Source organism: Panulirus ornatus, chromosome 8, assembly GCF_036320965.1.
Source record: "Panulirus ornatus isolate Po-2019 chromosome 8, ASM3632096v1, whole genome shotgun sequence".
Lineage (NCBI taxonomy): Eukaryota > Metazoa > Arthropoda > Malacostraca > Decapoda > Palinuridae > Panulirus > Panulirus ornatus.
This window is the reverse complement of record NC_092231.1, coordinates 51345510-51367014: the sequence shown is the minus strand read 5'-3', so window position 1 is coordinate 51367014 and position 21505 is coordinate 51345510. Positions and strand designations below refer to the sequence as shown.

At 40.2% G+C, this 21505-nt stretch overlaps 1 non-coding gene across 1 annotated transcript; it reads left to right on the top strand.

Moving 5' to 3' along the window:
• Window positions 1–5065: 5065 nt before the first annotated feature.
• TRNAK-CUU (transfer RNA lysine (anticodon CUU)) lies at window positions 5066–5138 on the top strand. The gene has a single exon. It is a non-coding gene; the product is annotated as a tRNA-Lys (tRNA).
• The last annotated feature ends 16367 nt before the right edge of the window (window positions 5139–21505 follow it).

Sequence of the window (21505 nt, the reverse complement as noted above, 5' to 3'; positions counted from 1 at the left end):
TCCAGGCACCACGTGGCATTTTAGTGGCTGTTAATTACCACTCCTCTGACTCAGGCAGCTTTCTTACCTTCCTGTCTCACCCAGACGTTGTCTGCTGGCTCTCACTCCACAAACATACAACCTCTCCTTCCCAGACATAACACATCACAACACCTTACTCCCACCACTTTGATCTTTTTCTTCGTGACAATATATTTCTCTGCGGAGAGCGTTACGCGCTTGCCCTGCCTTTGGCAAAATCTCGTTAGATGAACTCTTAAGCCAGAACTCCTCTCTCTCTCTCTCTCTCTCTCTCTCTCTCTCTCTCTCTCTCTCTCTCTCTCTCTCTCTCTCTCTCTCTCTCTCTCTCTCCCAGCCAGCCACTATGAATGTAGATTGCGTGACTGAGTGAGAGCGATGAAGTTCTTGCCATATGACGGCGAGCCACTCTGCACCCCACACACCCACACACCCACCCAGCAAATATCAACTTGCCTGTCGAGAGAGAGAGAGAGAGAGAGACTACCTACGAGTATTTACGATCACAAATAATACTGAAAACAAAGGCCCCGCTGGGAATCGAACCCGGACCAACTGTTTATGAGGCAGATGTGCTAACCACTACACCACGGAGCCACTTGTCAGTGGACTCAAAGAATCTGGTACAAACATAATGGTAATGGTTTCTGATAGATATGTATTGTGTTGCATTATAATGGTTGTTCATAACCAAGATATTTAAGCCTGAATCCTTAAGATTATATAAGAAATAATAAAAACGTGTTAGAAACATAAGCATTTATGATTATAAAGAACAGAATGCATTATCACGTGGGTATCTAAGAAATAAATCCAATACAAGAAGTTAGTTTAAGGCAGAAGTATTTCATAATTTAACAAAATGTTTACCTCTACGTGCCTTTTCTTTCGTCATCATTTCTTATGTTTACTATCAAGAAATATCTTTTATCTAACATAAAAATTCTGTATAGGTATTTGATTAATGTTCTCCAACGACGCGTTGTATAACTCTTCGTTAGTGAAGTTCATTTCGTGTAATGGATCATGCATTACAAAGTTGTGTCCATCCACACAAGTGTTACACGTCCCGGGTGAAGATATTTCCTAGAAATGGCGTCTATCTAACATAGATACGTCTTCTGTAGATATTTGTAAAACATTCTTCTGAGGGACAATACCTAAGGCTTTCGTAATAAAGTTGATCAGTTGTAAGTGATCAAGCATTACAAAGGTGTGTCCATTGCCACAGGTGCTAGTGATCCCGGGCGGGTCAAGGTATTTCACCATCTTTGTTTCCTCAACACTTCTAGTTATATATGTTTCATCCTTGATGTGATCCTTACAATGAGTATTCATGGTTTGTAATTCTCTTCATCCTTATCATAGCATTAATCAGTTGAAGTGCAGAATACTTATATGAAACTGACTACTGTATTCTGTTTGAGACATAATGCTATGAAAGGTGTTACCGGACTCCACTCCGTAAGTGGTTATGGTTCACATTCTGGGTTCATGACCTTTAGGTGATAGCCCTTAAATCCAACAACATATATACATCCTGTTATACAACTGATGTTACTGTCTGACGTATGTATGGTGCGGCTTGATGACCTTACCTGCTGATGGTCAAACATGTCATCATGTTGCAAATATCGTGATTTGTATGTTTTACCGAATGGTAGCAGATTCTGGTTGAATGACATTTCTTGCTAATAGCAAGTAAATTCAACAACAGATGTACATACTTACGTGTTACAGAGGCCATATGATAAGGGCCCGAGCCAGGCAAGGACCTGACGAATATCTAAACAAGAAATTCCCTGTTAGGCAAGTTGAAAACGGCTGTGTAGAAGCGAGGACCCGTAATAGAAAGAATAACTACAACAACAACAACAACAACAACAACAACAACAACAACAACAACAAAACTGTTACGTGAAGACCTAGCTAATGTGACACAAATCATAACTGCTAAGAGAAGACTTGTTGAACATAACAATAACATAACTGTACAGAAAATGATAGTTTCTGAGAAAATGTCAAGTGCAGACCTGGTGACTCTCACAATAGATAATCATTATTCAGCAACGGATAACAATTGTATACAGTAACTTACAAACATTGTTTCTCATGACAGAAGATGATCCAGCCTTTACACACGACCAACTACAGACAGCACTGAGCTCCGGCACGTTGAACTCTCCACTAACTACCAGGAACCCTCCTCCTCCTTCTGACGATCCCGAGAACATTGTGTGTTGACCACCCGACCTCCACCCACCCCACACCTCCTGTATACGTAAGGCTGGTCAACAGTAGACGGTCTCCTCCCAACACCGGTCACGAGCACTCTTACCTGAGTGACCAAGGCTGCCACCGTAGCCAGTGAGGTGGTACAGGGTGTGTGTCTTCACCTGTTGCTTATGTTTCCCAGGTGTGGTCGGGCAGGCAGGCAGGGGAGGTGGCCTGGGTAAACAGCCTTAGTTAGGTATTTGTTCTTGACTCCAGCCAAATCTTGCCACCACCGGCCGGACCAGCGGTGTACCAGGTGACACCTCCCCAGGTGTGGGGTCCTGGTTATAGCTCTCCTGGCTTGGCTGGATAGGCAGTGACGTCTTCCATGTGTGGGTGATGAGGAGTTTGTATGTGCTTGATCTAACGTATCATATTGAGAATGGAGTAATGATGATACACAGAGACAGCCAGCCGGTTACAACTATTATTGATCACCAGGGAATATATGTATTTTCTCAGTAGATATCTATAATTCAATATTAAACATCTAATCATTCCATAACTATAATAAGCGTATCCACTAATGCTTCTGAAGACCCAGGGTGCAGATTTGTATGAAAGTTAGTCAGTTAGGACAAGCATAGCGTACCTAAGAATTTGTTTTGATGTAACATTTACTTCTTAACATGTCATTTCTTTTTTCTTATATATGGAGGGTGTAAATAATTAACCCAGTGTGCAGGTCCAGGACGTCTTCCTATCTTTAAGCAACAGAAGACGATAAAGACTTGCATGTAAACAGACCAGTTCTCACCTGACTCCAGGTAGACTTCAAAGTCAACCCCTGGTCGACCTCCCAGTTAATCTTCTGGTCAACTAAAAGATATGTTATGGTAGATACATGGCTGGATATAGACTCTATCACACCAATCATTGATCACCATGGAATGTATCACATAATTTAGCATTTTATTATGGGATTTATACTGAAAATGAAATGATATATACAGGCTGATCCTTCGATACCGCTAATATGCGTATACCATAACTTTTCTGGAGGCCAGGGTGGGTGGGTGCAGATATGTGTGACAAGTCAAACTACTTGTACAGCCACGTAAGAATTGGTTGTGTTAATCACGTCTACTTCTCAACATGTGTTGATGAATACATCGCTGAAGACGGTCAAAAACAAACCCACCCAAAGTATAACTGCAGACGTTATACTTGGTTGTGAATACTGACAAGAGAAGAATAGATACGGGTTGTACATAAACACTTGGTGTCATCATAGGTATAGCCATTATCCTTCAGAAATATTAAATTACTTTCAAGATTTACTTCGTAAAAGGTTTTATGGTACGAGGGAAACCTACAGGTCTTAAATCATTATGGTACGAGCCAAACCTACTGGTCTTAAATCATTATGGTACAAGGGAAACCTACTGGTCTTAAATCATTATGGTACGAGGGAAACCTACTGGTCTTAAATCATTATGGTACGAGGGAAACCTACTGGTCTTAAATCATTATGGTACGAGGGAAACCTACTGGTCTTAAATCATTATGGTACGAGCCAAACCTACTGGTCTTAAATCATTATGGTACGAGGGAAACCTACTGGTCTTAAATCATACTGTTACTAATTTCTTGAACTGAAGACTTACAGAACTGTATTTATAATGTCGTTATGATCAATCTTTCAGATTCATTTTGTATTACTTTTATCAGTAACTGATAAACTATATTGATTCTTATGATATTTATGCTTTTGATAAAAACCATTGAATGAATTCTACAGATTAGTTGATATGAACCAAAATATCCATATTATAGATAAAATCAAATGTTATTCGTGTTTTTCTACGTCAACAGTTCCGTGATATAATCAATGATGTACCCATGTAAGGGTCTAGGGCCAGGTATATATAGTGTATGTGGTATTAGAATTATCATTAACACCTGAAGGAGTTAAAAACTATTGACATGGTAGTTGTAAATTGAAGTTCACGTGTCTATTGACCTTGGCAGTTGATGGGCCTAAACCACCACTAACCGGTCAACCAACCAACCGTTATCTTGCATATGTTACTTGATCAACACATCAGGCTTGGCCCCACCACCTACTACCCTTCTCCAGACACACTTGCTGCCTCCTAACCATTAGTGTCTCACTCTCACAACATCAGACAGAGAGGAGAGTGTCTCCAGACACACTTGCTGCCTCCTAACCATTAGTGTCTTACTCTCACAACATCAGACAGAGAGGAGAGTGTCTCCAGACACACTTGCTGCCTCCTAACCATTAGTGTCTCACTCTCACAACATCAGACAGAGAGGAGAGTGTCTCCAGACACACTTGCTGCCTCCTAACCATTAGTGTCTTACTCTCACAACATCAGACAGAGAGGAGAGTGTCTCCAGACACACTTGCTGCCTCCTAACCATTAGTGTCTTACTCTCACAACATCAGACAGAGAGGAGAGTGTCTCCAGACACACTTGCTGCCTCCTAACCATTAGTGTCTTACTCTCACAACATCAGACAGAGAGGAGAGTGTCTCCAGACACACTTGCTGCCTCCTAACCATTAGTGTCTTACTCTCACAACATCAGACAGAGAGGATGTTATGCCTCTTATCTAACCTGACACATCAGCCGGGGTCTCAGGACGTTGATAAGGTCATGGTCGGATCCCCTTATGTATCTATCATGTGACCTCAGGTCAGTTATTGAACGTTATCGCTGATAATACAGCGTTGTTAGGCGGTTAATGATGGTGGTTATTAACCTCGCTTAGACACACACATACACTCGAACAAGGTTGTGTATAAGCCCGGCTGGCTCAGTCGGTAGAGCACGAGACTCTTAATCTCGGGGTCGTGGGTTCGAGCCCCACGTTGGGCGGTAACAGTTTTCTATGATGTAACATGAAACAGCTTCTGAACATACCACCCACCGCTCGTCTAGATCTACCAATCTGCTAAACACAAGACATCTGAAGAGTTATTAAGTACTGAAAGACAAACAACAATTCTGTTTGAAACAGTCAGTGATGATGCACGGGAGACTGAAGGAAATGTGTCACTGTTCACTGCTGAACATTGTACATTACGTGTTGTTCATCATCTCAGTAAGCTTTGCAAAGCAGGATTTGCAAACAGTAAAGAATGCAAGAATTTCAGGTTAAAAAGGTGGAAGTGTAGTGCAGTTGTGAGCAATGTGTTTGCCCCGCATTTTAACAGCAACTTGAAAAGTGATATGGGCAGTCAGAAGTGTAGCTTCTTAACTGATGAGAGTAATGACATTACTGTAACGAAATTATTGGGTATTGTTGTCCAGTTCTATTCTGAAAGTAAGAATAAGATTGTAATGACTTTCTTGGACCTTGTTGAGCTGACTGACTGTAATGCTAATGGGATATGTGATCCCATCAAGAAGTCTTTTAAAAATAATGGGTTGGAGTTACAAAACCTTATTGCAATTAGCCCCGACAATGCTTCTGTGATGACAGGTGTTAACAGTGGAGTGTATGATACACTCAAGTTAGAAGTTCCTCATGTGATCTTGATCAAGTGTGTGTGTGTGTCATTCTCTACTGCTAGTTGTCTCGTGCTGCAGCAGAGTATCTCCCTAGGAACCTGGATTTTATCATCAGAGAAACCTATAATTGATTCTCCTACTCTGCCAGTGATGGTCAACCTCCAATGAAATCTATACAGCTAAGCCAGACTCGATGGCTGTCAACTGAATCAGCAGTTGTCATAATACTGCAGCAGTGGGTTGAACTGATGACTCACATTGAAATAGCAAGAAATGATGAAAGGTGTTACACATATCAGAATCTCTATCAGATGTTTTGTGACAAGAAAAACTATGCCTTCCTGATATTCCTGAAGTATATTCTTGGAGAAGTCCAGTGCGTAAATGAGAAATTTAAATCTGAGGCACTGGATCCAAGCCAACTGCTAAGTGACCTTATTCAACTTATTGGTTCCATAAGTTCTAAGGTTCTCATCCCAGGCAGAAATTAAATGAAGGAGATTCAATAGAGAACTACTTAGACCCACGTGCGTCCTTGAGGAACGAGTTTGAAAAGGAGATGGCACAATGTAAGCTTCCTGATGAAAAGGATATCCGAGGAAGATACATACAGATTGTAGTGGAGTTGGTGAAACAGCTTCGTCAACGTTTGCCAGATAATGTCCAAGTGTTACAGTCAATGTCATCACTGAGTACAAGTGAATGTCTGCAACCCATAAAGCCTGGAATACTGGAATTAGCAAAGATGTTTACTGATAACGAAGAAATTCTTACACGCATTGAGTTCCAGTTGAGGAAGCTTCATCATGTATTGTGGAAGCAGAACACTGTGACCCTGGCACTCTGGACTGAAACAGCCTCGTACAAGGATGCAACTGGAGGAAAGCTTTAGTTATATGAACATCGTGAAGTGAAAGCTTCGAAATTGATTATCAAAAGCTTAAATGCAATACTAACTATCAAGTATGGACTAAGATGAAATGGAAACTGTTGTTATGATTATGAACTGCCTGAGGAAGAACTGAAAAATACTGGATTATTGAAAAGATACGAGTTATCACAACCACAACCTGGACCCTCACATAGACCACCACAACCCCAGGTCACCGAGGACGAAGAGACTGCGAATTGGTAATTAGCAGATCTGGAATAATGGTGAGTATTTTAGTGTTAAAGCAGTCAGTTGTACCTGTCATTAATCATTTGGCACGTCAAAGAGCAGAAATAATTCGAAGAGCATTTTTTCGCTGTCATTTTAGCAAGTTTAACGCTTTTCTAGCGCTTTTCGGGAGAGAATCTAGCGCCATATAAAATTTGGGTCATCAACTTTGGTGGTCAAAAGGTTTCAGTAGGTCGTTGGTGGTCAGTCAGGAGGGGTGTTCGCGTTGTTCTGGTTATCCGATGTGTTTTATCTTTATCACGGAGTGGGACAGAGAGAAATGATAACCTAACTTGATGAATATGAGAAGTTTCCTGGGCTCTGGCATCCCCAAAATGGATCGTACCACAATAAAACCGTCAAGTATGGTCGCTGGGTTAGCACTGCACGGGGTATCTGGCAATTATTTCACATGATCGTAAGAAAAATGAAAGAATTAATAAACATCACTTTTCTTTTGTCTTATTTTTCTTGAAATTTGAAATATTTCATTCATTGATTTCAATCAGATTCGGTAAAAGTTGTGATGATTCAACATTGTGTTTGTAAAACGTCCACTGTGGATCTTCCTCCGTTCCTGAAATACTAAGATAACGACCTTGTGGACGCCGACCACAACACATCAACACCCCAGTCACAACCCCACGTGGTCACGCTGGCCTCAACCAGTCACAACCCCACGTGGTCACGCTGGCCTCAACCAGTCACAACCCCACGTGGTCACGCTGGCCTCAACCAGTCACAACTCCACGTGGTCACGCTGGCCTCAACCAGTCACAACCCCACGTGGTCACGCTGGCCTCAACCAGTCACAACCCTACGTGGTCACGCTGGCCTCAACCAGTCACAACCCTACGTGGTCACGGCTGGCCTCAACCAGTCACAACCCCACGTGGTCACGCTGGCCTCAACCAGTCACAACTCCACGTGGTCACGCTGGCCTCAACCAGTCACAACCCCACGTGGTCACGCTGGCCTCAACCAGTCACAACTCCACGTGGTCACGCTGGCCTCAACCAGTCACAACCCCACGTGGTCACGCTGGCCTCAACCAGTCACAACCCTACGTGGTCACGCTGGCCTCAACCAGTCACAACCCTACGTGGTCACGGCTGGCCTCAACCAGTCACAACCCCACGTGGTCACGCTGGCCTCAACCAGTCACAACCCTACGTAGTCACGCTGTCCTCAACCAGTCACAACCCCACGTGGTCACGCTGGCCTCAACCAGTCACAACCCCACGTGGTCACGCTGGCCTCAACCAGTCACAACCCTACGGGGTCACGCTAGCCTCAACCAATCATAACTCCACGTGGTCACCCTGGCTTCAACTAGTCAAAACCCCACGTGCTCATGCTGTCCTCAACCAGTCACAAGCCCCACGTGGTCACGCTGGCCTGAATCAGTCACAACCCCACGTGGTCACGCTAGCCTCTACCGGTCACAAACCCCACGTGGTCACGTTGGCCTCAACCAGTCACAACCCTACGTGGTCACCCTGGCCTCAACCAGTCACAGCCCCAAGTGGTCACGCTGGCTTCAACCAGTCACAACCCCACGTGGTCTCGCTGGCCTCAACCAGTCACAGCCCCAAGTGGTCACGCTACCCTCAACCAGTCACAACCCCAAGTGGTCACGCTGCCCTCAACCAGTCACAATCCCCACGTGGTCATGCTGCCCACAACCAGTCACAAGCCCCACGTGGTCACGCTGGCCTCAATCAGTCGCAAGCCCCCCCGTGGTCACGCTAGCCTCAACCAGTCACAACCCCACGTGGTCACCCTGGCCTCAACCAGTCACAACCCCACGTGGTCTCGCTGGCCTTAACCAGTCACAACCCTACGAGGTCACGCTAGCCTCAGCCAGTCACAACCCCACGTGGTCACGCTGGCTTCAACCAGTCACAACCCCACGTGGTCACGCTGGCTTCAACCAGTCACAACCCCACGTGGTCTCGCTGGCCTCAACCAGTCACAACCCCACGTGGTCACGCTGGCCTCAACCAGTCACAACCCCATGTGGTCACCCTGGCTTCAACTAGTCAAAACCCCACGCGGTCACCCTGGCCTCAACCAGTCACAACCCCACGTGGTGACGCTGCCCTCAACCAGTCACAACCCCAAATGGTCACGCTGGCCTCAACGAGGTACAACCCAACGTGTCACGCTGCCCTCAACCAGTCACAAGCCCCACGTGGTCATGCTGCCCACAACCAGTCACAACCCCACGTTGTCACGCTGGCCTCAACCAGTCACAAGCCCCACGTGGTCACGCTAGCCTCAACCAGTCACAACCCCACGTGGTCACACTAGGCCTCAACCTGTCAGAAGCCCCACGTGATCACGCATGCCCACAACCAGTCACAAACCCACGTGGTCACGCTAGCCTCAACCAGTCACAACCCCACGTGGTCACCCTGGCCTCAACCAGTCACAACCCCACGTGGTCTCGCTGGCCTTAACCAGTCACAACCCTACGTGGTCACGCTGGCCTCAACCAGTCACAACCCCACCTGGTCACACTGGCCTCAACCAGTCACAAGCCCCACGTGGTCACGCTGGCCTCAACCAGTCACAACCCCACGTGGTCACGCTGGCCTCAACCAGTCACAAGCCCCACGTGGTCACGCTGGCCTCAACCAGTCACGACCCAACTTGGTCACGCTGGCCTCAACCAGTCACAACCCCACGTGGTCACGCTGGCCTCAACCAGTCACGACCCAACTTGGTCACGCTGGCCTCAACCAGTCACAACCCCACGTGGTCACGCTGGCCTCAACCAGTCACAAGCCCACGTGGTCACGCTGGCCTCAACCAGTTACAAACCCCACGTGGTCACACTGGCCACAACCAGTTACAAACCCCACGTGGTCACGCTGACCTCAACCAGTCACAACCCCACGTGGTCACGCTGACCTCAACCAGTCACGACCCCACGTGGTCACACTGGCCACAACCAGTTACAAACCCCACGTGGTCACGCTGGCCTCAACCAGTTACAAACCCCACGTGGTCACACTAGCCACAACCGTTCTATATCAACTGTCACCTGCCACCAATTATTGTATCAGATGGGCAATGCCTGGAAGACGACAGCGATGTGCTTTCAGAGTATATTTTCACAGAAACTACATAGTAAAAATAATTTTGTAGTTATAGCTTTAGAATAATCTAAAAAAGACAAAGTTACATGAAGCATAAAAACGGCCTTAAAAAAGGAGAGTTGCAAGTGTAGCAGCAGCAGCAGGTGGAGAAGATCTTGGTCAAGATGTTATAACCGGCAGGTCATGATGCGGCCCATCATCTACAAGTGGTACACACACCATCCCTAGACCACACTTACACTACACTTGACCCAGCCTTGTGGCACCCGCGCCAGCCAGGTACTCACTGGCAGTCAACATTATATCATGACAACAAACTTGGACCTACAACTAAACACAACTTATAAATAATAACCCAGCTGGCTAGATTGACAACCATCATGGCGGTCCGCCAGTCATCTGTATATCTCAATCTTTCCTTCATTTATTCTCCAACTTTTTCATGTCATATCCCAACTCCTCTGTTCATCAACATCTTTACGTCATCTCATAGAAAGGGATATTTACACAGTAAGAGTGTATGTGGCACTCAATCTCTCTTGGTATTTCTTCACACAAGTCTCTTTTCCAAGTTCACTTCCTCTCGCCACCTCTTCTCCCCGACATTGTTTCCTCATTCGAAAACCTCTTCAGATCTTCACTGTCGTCTCCACTGTCGCCTCCAGCAGCCCCTTTCAGCACATTTACACCCAAAAGTCTTTCTTTTACACGTCTTTCAATTAACATGTAATCCAGTCATGCCCGCTGGCCATCTCTCCTACTCACATACGTATATTTATGTATATCACATTTTACAAACCAGGTATTCCCAATCACCAGTCCTTTACACACACACAACACAAGTTGTTCACCATTTCCATGCACCTCAGTTATACCTTCCACTGCCACATTACTTACCTTCACATTTAAATCACCATCACTAATACCTGGTCTCTTACATCATAACTGCTGACACACTCACTCACTTGCTCCCAAAATACTTCCTCTGTTCTTGACTCTAACTCGCTACCTCGCTAAGTGCCATTTGACCTGACCTAATGGGGCAGGACAAGGGTCATTATCTTCACTACTCTCTGGACACCACTGGTTCTTGGCCTCAGCCACTACACTCTCCACTTCAATACTATCTCACTAAACTCTTAAAATCACTGATCTTTGACCCAACGCTTTCAGATAATGTCAAAATCCTAATTCATCGTCAAGATCTTCACTATAACGTTGGATGAACATACTGAATGTTGGAGATTCGAACCCATGACCTTGATCTTTGAGACTCAGGCTCGGTGATAATGTGTACCACACCTGCCAGTGAATTCCAATACTTAGTCACCTAAATCTTAAGACCACACACACATGTACATACTGAACTGTAGACAAAAATATGGTCAACGAAAGATATTTCATATATCTGGTTTTAAAACTGATAAGATCAGGAAATAAGATTTAATCATTATCATTATCGGACGATTATAATGCTTAACAACACACGTTAGGTACACAATATATTTCCTACTAACCTACATGTGAAGTGACAATCCATACCATATCTAACTTCCCACTTGATAACCAGCATATTGTATCCTTCAGTACCAGATATACTATACTTAATGATAATAATAATCATAATGATCATAATAATGATAATAATGATGATAATGATAATGATAATGATGATAATAGTGATAATGGTAATAATAATGATAATGATGATGTTAATAATAATGATACATAATAGTAATGATGATGCTAATAATGATGATGATGATGATAATACTAATAATGATAATAATGATAATAATAATAATAATAATAATAATAATAATAATAATAATAATAATAATAATAATAATAATAATATTAATTATAATCATAATGATTACAATAATGATAATAATGATGATAATGATAATAATAATGATAATAATAGTGATAATGGTAATAATAATGATAATGATGATGATAATAATAGTGATACATAACAGTAATGATGATGCTAATAATGATGATGATGATAATAATAATGATAATGATGATAATAATAATAATAATAATAATAATAATAATAATAATAATAATAATAATAATAATAATAATAATAATGATAATTATGATGATTATAATAATGATAATAATGACAAATAATGATAGTAATAATGATAATAATGATAATAATGAAATAATGATAAATAGTACTGTACTATAATGATTATAAAATTGTTGATAATAATAATAGTAATAATAATGATGTAATTATGATAAATAGTACTGTACTATAATGATAATAAAATTGTTGATAATAATGATAATAGTAATAATAATGATGTAATTATGATAAATAGTACTGTACTATAATGATAATAAAATTGTTGATGATAATGATAATAGTAATAATAATGATGTAATTATGATAAATAGTACTGTACTATAATGATAATAAAATTGTTGATAATAATAATAATAGTAATAATAATGATGTAATTATGATAAATAGTACTGTACTATAATGATAATAAAATTGTTGATAATAATAATAGTAATAATAATGATGTAATTATGATAAATAGTACTGTACTATAATGATAATAAAATTGTTGATAATAATAATAATAGTAATAATAATGATGTAATTATGATAAATACTATAATGATAATAACGGTAAAACATTCAATACAGTTTCGTCTTCCTAATATAACAAGACAATATGGTCTAAATATACCACATACCCGTGTTACACTGAGTTAAAAGAATTAAACTCCACAAACCATGATTTTGTCTTGATCTGTCCTTGTAACAGTATTTTGAACCTGTAGTCATCTTGGTGTATATTGTTTAGTTTTCGTAACCATTAAATGAATATAAGTCAACATGTTTTCAGGAAAAAATAAGTTTTTCCAATTGTATGTTTTTCATTTTCCATTGGATGGAAGCATCCCAGGGATTAGTGTATATCTTGTGTGCCAACCAACTGTTGGTTCCTGCTGTCTCTGGGTTAGTCATGTTTTATGGAAAAAAGAAAGATAAATGTTTATCAGGAGCGGGACTCGAACCCAGGCCCGGAAGACCAGACAATGATTTGAAAGCAGCGCCTTAAACCACCCGGCCATCTTGCCAGGAGAAAATAAATTTGGAAGTTCTCTCTAACTTACTAAACTGAACCAATTCCAGGAGCAAATGTATAGTATATACTTATAAGGTTAAGAGACGGGACAACACGAGTGTATAACTCTCTCCCATAATGCACACACACACACACACACACACACACACACACACAGAGCGGCGCCAGGCTGGAGGCGGGGCATCGTGACGTCACAGGCAAGTCCCTCCCCCCGCCAGATCCAAACATGTGTTGTGTCTGGTGATGGCGGTTCAAGATTTCCCACATTAATATTGATCTTTATATTATCATCCACTCCCAAAGTCACCTGGCATTCTTGTGTTTCAACAACAGACGTGATATATGCAACACCAGGCAAACATTGTACCATTATCTGATAGGTTAATTGGTGCACAATCAAGAACCAGTGAATTTCATCGCCGCCATAAGTAAGTAAGGAAGGTGACTTTAATGATGATAAATACGACCTGGTATGGCTGTGTCTACACACTACCGCCATCTGGTCAACATTGTACATACCAACATTTAAACTGTGACATTCAACCACAAGGTTTAAAGTCGCTCATGAAAACGCGAACTTAAAATCTATCCATTTAAATCTACCATTCATCAATAAACATTTAAACACCGTCATTTGAACGTAAACCTTCCAGCTGCGTTATTTTACCAGAGTCCTTTAAGATACGTCATATAAACACAAAACTTAAATGTACGTTAAGCTTGTGCAAACCATCATTGAAACTCAAACTTTTGAATTAGAATTGTAATGAAAATGCGAACTTTTAACTCTGTCAAATTACAGCTATTGTACAAAATGATTCACTTAATTGACAAATTTTAATGTCACTTAATTTAACGATATCCTTTGTGGTTCATCTCTGAAACACAAACCTTTAAACTTTGTCTCTAGAACTGAACACAACCATTAAGTTTCATAACTGGAATGGAAATTTGGATAATCTATCAAAATTCGTCATATAACGCGAACTTTTAAATCCTTCCATTCAGTTGGGCCGTTACTTGCCTGGTTGCCATTCATAATATGTCCTTTTATATTGTATGTTGACTACGCTCTCATTCATTCGTCATTTGGATCGTCTCACTGATATTCCATTCATAAACTTCATTCCTAAAGCTTATTTTTGACCGCCATGTTGCTTCCTTAAGGTATATAATTCTTTGTGTATTTAATAATAGAAGATTCAATGGTATTTCTCGTGGTACTGGAATTAGAGTTAATAATGCCATCTCAGTTTTTAACTCTAACTCAAGCACCACGAGAAATATCATTGAATCTTCTATTTCTGAATACACAAAGAATTATAATCTTAATATTAGTGATGGTCTATACAAATTGGATAACTTTAATGTTGATAAAATGTGTAAACAATTCACCTTCTTGTCCACATAATAAGTTTATGATGCGCTTGTTGTCTGTCTTGGACAATCACATGTTTACCATATGGCGTCCTAGCTACGTCTCTTCGTTGTATATCAACTGACTGTTATATTTCTCTCTTGTGTCTCCCCTGATGATGTGAGTTTTACACGAAAGTGCACTTGGGAAATTATCGTGTTTATTTTCCCCGTGGACTCATAAGAATATACTTGATCACGTGCAAAATTGTGATCCTTTCCAATATATATATATATATATATATATATATATATATATATATATATATATATATATATATATATATATATATATATATATATATATATCCTTCAGTATGTTTACTTTCGATAATGAAGAACAGAAGAAGGAGCCAAGCAAGTAAATTTCGTCAAAGACATCTCTCTTTTCTTAACGCTGCCTCGCAAAGATTTTCATTAATTCAAATTGAAGAAACAGACGTATTTTTATATTGTCTGGTTAGCTCAGTGGTAGAGCGTGAGTCTCACACACTCAAGGTCGTGGGTTCGAGACCCACACCAGACATAGTTTTTGCCTTTTTCTTGTTTCATTTTGTCCGCATCACATGTGTGCAACATTCAGTATGTTCATCCAACGTTATAGTGAAGATCTTCACAGTAAATTGTAGTTTTCGACCTTATTTGAAAGGGTCAGGTCCACCAAGACGTCCTTGAAATCTTCCAGAAGCTTCTGGCGATCCTCCTCCAACTGCTGGGCACATCAGAGTTAACATGGGCCGGACATCGGTTGTGGAACGACTTAATCTGCTTCCGGTAGTTAGCAGGGATGATAATGAGGGCTCTGACCTCATACCAGGTCAGCTTAGTTCCAGTCTATAGTTTTGTTCCAGTCTATTGCTTAGTTCCAGTCTATTGCTTAGTTCCAGTCTATTGCAACGACAATAAAAAAGTAAAACTCATTTCTTCGTGGAAAATTGAGAGGAAAACACGACAGGAACATGGAGATTTACCATGTGGTTATTTTGCCGGCTAGTCGGCAACGGTCGGTCAAACACTATTTTGCCGTGGTAATCTCATTGCTTCATATAACACTATGTCACAAAATATGTTCTTGGGGGCGTAGCTCAGTGGTAGAGCACTCGCTTGGCATGCGAGAGGACCCAGGTTCAAACCCCGGCGCTTCCATTTTTGTTATTTGGGAAATTAATTGTTTTCAGTCTTATATATATATGATATATGTATATATATATATATATATATATATATATATATATATATATATATATATATATATATATATATATATATATCGTCCGATCAGGGAAGTTAAGCAACGTTGGGTCTGGTTAGTACTTGGATGGGTGACCGTCTGGGAACACCAGATGCTGTTATCCCTGGGGATAGGGAAGAAAGTATACTTGCCTCGTATTCCCTGCGTGTCGTACAAGGCGACTTAAAGAGGAGGGAGCAGAAGGCCGGAAATCCTTTACTCTCATTTTCAATTTTCCAAAAGACGTAACAGAGAAGATATAAAGATATTGTAAAGATGTAATCAATTTAAGATATAAGAATGAATGGAAGATACGGATGTAGCTGAAACAAGGAGTAATGAAGATTAAGGGGCAATGAAAATTATTCTGTGGTGAAGATGAATGTATATGTTGAGATTTTGTATTGAACATCAAGAAGTAATGATAATGATGAGAGTGTAGTGAAGATGAGGGTTTAGTTAGGGAGTGGCGACAATTGCCTTTACAATGATGATAAGGAGGTAACACAATGAGGAACACAAACTTTCCAAAGCGACGTTCAAGTCAGACTTTGAACTAAGTTCGATAAACAGAAGGATGATGTTAAGATGAGAGTGTAGTGAAGAAGAGTATAGTGATGATAAGGATATTGTCAAGATAGGTTGTAGTGAAGATACGAATGTAGTGAAGATACGAATGCAGTAGAGATAAGGGTTATTAAAGAGTAAAGTTTATTCAAAATGATTATGTAGTGAAGATAAGAACTACTTTTAGTAAACATCAGGGAGTGCAATGATGATGGTATGGTAGAAATAACGGTGTAGTGAAGAAGAGGGTATAGCGAAGATATCATTAAGTGAAAATAAGCTAATAGTGAAGATACACGTTGGTGAATATGAGGTAGTAGTAAACTTAACCTTGTTGACCTGATCCCCCAAATCCTCCAAACTGCGTTCAAGGGCGGATCCAAGGGCATCCGAAGAGGCTATTTCTCTGTGTATTGTTAGTGGTGGTGGTGGTGTGTAGGTTTGTGTAATCATCTATTTGCACTGTATTAGGAGGGAGGTTTACACTCGTGGAGCCCCGTGTAAGTACGTTGTTTGTGTGAGCGGAAAAATCTAAAGCCTTCCTTGAAACCAGCTAAGTCAAGATAAGGTCATATGAAGATGAGGTTGTAATGAAGATTATAATAGGCCTTGCATAGTGAAGATAAAGGGATTAAGGAGAGGAGATATAGTAAAGAAGATTATAGTGAACACAAAAGGATTCAAGCTACGTGCAGGGTCCGCCTACGGGCTCAATTGAACTAACATTTTAGGTCAAAGGCATCACCAGTACACCCCGGCCAGCCTTAAAGCTTATCCGTACACACACACACACACACACGCACACACACACACACAAACATATATATATATATATATATATATATATATATATATATATATATATTTTTTTTTTTTTTTATACTATTCGGCATTTACCGCGATAGCGAGGTAGCGTTAAGAACAGAGGACTGGGCCTTTTTTGGAATATCCTCACCTGGCCCCCTCTGTTCCTTCTTTTGGAAAATTAAAAAAAAAAAAAATATATATATATATATATATATATATATATATATATATATATATATATATATATATATATATATATATATATATATATATATATATATATATATATATATATATATGTATATATATATTATCCCTGGGGATAGGGGAGAAAGAATATTTTCCACGTATTCCCTGCGTGTCGTAGAAGGCGACTAAAAGGGGAGGGAGCGGGTGGCTGGAAATCCTCCCCTCTCTTGTTTTTTTTTAATTTTCCAAAAGAAGGAACAGAGAAGAGGGCCAGGTGAGGATAATCCCTATAAGGCCCAGTTCTCTGTTCTTAACGCTACCTCGCTAACGCGGGAAGTGGCAAATAGTATGAAATATATATATATATATATATATATATATATATATATATATATATATATATATATACATTTTTTTTTTTTTCATACTATTCGTTATTTCCCGCGATAGCGAGGTATCGTTAAGAACAGAGGTCTTGGCCTTTGAGGGAATATCCTCACCTGGCCCTCTTCTCTGTTCCTTCTTTTGGAAAAAAAAAAGATATATATATATAAATATATATATATATATATATATATATATATATATATATTTTTTTTTTTTTTTTTTTTTTTTTTTTTTTGCTGTCTCCCGCGTTTGCGAGGTAGCGCAAGGAAACAGACGAAAGAAATGGCCCAACCCACCCCCATACACATGTATATACATACGTCCACACACGCAAAATATACATACCTACACAGCTTTCCATGGTTTACCCCAGACGCTTCACATGCCCCGATTCAATCCACTTGACAGCACGTCAACCCCGTTATACCACATCGCTCCAGTTCACTCTATTCCTTGCCCTCCTTTCACCCTCCTGCATGTTCAGGCCTCGATCACACAAAATCTTTTTCACTCCATCTTTCCACCTCCAATTTGGTCTCCCTCTTCTCCTCGTTCCCTCCACCTCCGACACATATATCCTCTTGGTCAATCCTTCCTCACTCATTCTCTCCATGTGCCCAAACAATTTCAAAACACCCTCTTCTGCTCTCTCAACCACGCTCTTTTTATTTCCACACATCTCTCTTACCCTTACGTTACTTACTCGATCAAACCACCTCACACATACATTGTCCTCACACATCTCATTTCCAGCACATCCATCCTCCTGCGCACAACTCTATCCATAGCCCACGCCTCGCAACCATACAATATTGTTGGAACCACTATTCCTTCAAACATACCCATTTTTGCTTTCCGAGATAATGTTCTCGACTTCCACACATTCTTCAAGGCTCCCAGAATTTTCGCCCCCTCCCCCATCCTATGATCCACTTCCGCTTCCATGGTTCCATCCGCTGCCAGATCCACTCCCAGATATCTAAAACACTTCACTTCCTCCAGTTTTTCTCCATTCAAACTCACCTCCCAATTGACTTGACCCTCAACCCTACTGTACCTAATAACCTTGCTCTTATTCACATTTACTCTTAACTTTCTTCTTTCACACACTTTACCAAACTCAGTCACCAGCTTCTGCAGTTTCTCACATGAATCAGCCACCAGCGCTGTATCATCAGCGAACAACAACTGACTCACTTCCCAAGCTCTCTCATCCACAACAGACTTCATACTTGCCCCTCTTTCCAAAACTCTTGCATTCACCTCCCTAACAACCCCATCCATAAACAAATTAAACAACCATGGAGACATCACACACCCCTGCCGCAAACCTACATTCACTGAGAACCAATCACTTTCCTCTCTTCCTACACGTACACATGCCTTACATCCTCGTTAAAAACTTTTCACTGCTTCTAACAACTTGCCTCCCACACCATATATTCTTAATACCTTCCACAGAGCATCTCTATCAACTCTATCATATGCCTTCTCCAGATCCATAAATGCTACATACAAATCCATTTGCTTTTCTAAGTATTTCTCACATACATTCTTCAAAGCAAACACCTGATCCACACATCCTCCACCACTTCTGAAACCACACTGCTCTTCCCCAATCTGATGCTCTGTACATGCCTTCACCCTCTCAATCAATACCCTCCCATATAATTTACCAGGAATACTCAACAAACTTATACCTCTGTAATTTGAGCACTCACTCTTATCCCCTTTGCCTTTGTACAATGGCACTATGCACGCATTCCGCCAATCCTCAGGCACCTCACCATGAGTCATACATACATTAAATAACCTTACCAACCAGTCAACAATACAGTCACCCCCTTTTTTAATAAATTCCACTGCAATACCATCCAAACCTGCTGCCTTGCCGGCTTTCATCTTCCGCAAAGCTTTTACTACCTCTTCTCTGTTTACCAAATCATTTTCCCTAACCCTCTCACTTTGCACACCACCTCGACCAAAACACCCTATATCTGCCACTCTATCATCAAACACATTCAACAAACCTTCAAAATACTCACTCCATCTCCTTCTCACATCACCACTACTTGTTATCACCTCCCCATTTGCGCCCTTTACTGAAGTTCCCATTTGCTCCCTTGTCTTACGCACTTTATTTACCTCCTTCCAGAACATTTTTTTACTCTCCCTAAAATTTAATGATACTCTCTCACCCCAACTCTCATTTGCCCTTTTTTTCACCTCTTGCACCTTTCTCTTGACCTCCTGTCTCTTTCTTTTATACGTCTCCCACTCAACTGCATATTTTCCCTGCAAAAATCGTCCAAATGCCTCTCTCTTCTCTTTCACTAATACTCTTACTTCTTCATCCCACCACTCACTACCCTTTCTAATCAACCCACCTCCCACTCTTCTCATGCCACAAGCAGATATATATATATATATATATATATATGTATATATATATATATATATATATATATATATATATATATATATATATATATATATATATATATATATATATATATATATATATATATATATATATATATGTATGTATATATATGTATATATTGGAGAGGAAATGCCTTGAATAAGTGATGCCAAGATGTGTCCTACCTCAACGATTGTTGCAGCTGTCTGGTCGACCATTTCACCAATTCCAAAACGTCATTTTAAAGAAACACATTGAATTAAAGAAACTTGCAATGGAGGAGACTTTTCGCATTACAAGAGAGAAGAAACTTGCCTTTCAAATGGCAATACCGACATATTGGAAGAACCGGATGTTGGACTATTGCTATGATAGATTAAGGAATGAAAGCAATAGGCTACAAAATGACACTAAATTGTAAGTTGGACCATCTTATTAATAACAGCGACTGGACTAAGAACACAAACACTTCTTTTGTGATAAACCTGTCTGATAAACAACTAGATAAAGATTCCTTGTGTGCATTAGGCTCTGGATTAAGTTTTGTGTGCTGTAACAGGGAAGCCATCTCTCTAGATGTCACATAGTCTTTTTGTAATTTAGAGAAATACAGTAATTTAAATAGTGATGAAATTAATATCTGTAAGATTTAGTGTATGCCAGTTTGTCAAAACCAGTGGAATCTAGTTGCCCTAAAAGATTTATAAGAGCTATTAACACCTTAAAAGAAGACAAGGATATAAATATTACTAAAGCAGATAAGGCTAACACTGTTGTGATTTTAGGCAAAGTAACTTTTTATCTAAATTGAATTTTCTTTTAAATGATGACACAACATATTCTGAACTCAGTAAAAATCCCTTAGAAGCAGTTAATTCCCATTTCAATAAAGAAATGAAGGTGCTGTTGAAAGGTAATGGTTCTCTCATCAAAAGTTTGTCATCTTTGTCCCCTTCATGCCCATATATGTATGGACTTATCAAAACACGTAAACAGAATTTTCCAGCAAGACCTATAGTGAGTTCAGTAGGCTCCATCACATATAGATTGTCAAAATGGTTAGTTTCTTTATCAAACCATTTAGTGGGTAAGGTGTCGAATTCTAATATCATGAACAATATACATTTAGTCAACAAGCTAAACAATATCAATGCTAATTTTGATTTCAAACTAGTCAGCTTCGATGTTTCCTCACTTTTCACAAAAGTTCCAGTTGATGACCTTTTAGAATACTTATTTGATGTCTTTGATGATATTCACTTACCTGTTTCAAAGATTGTTTTCATTGATCTGATAAAATTATGTATAAAAGATTGTTTATTTCAATTCA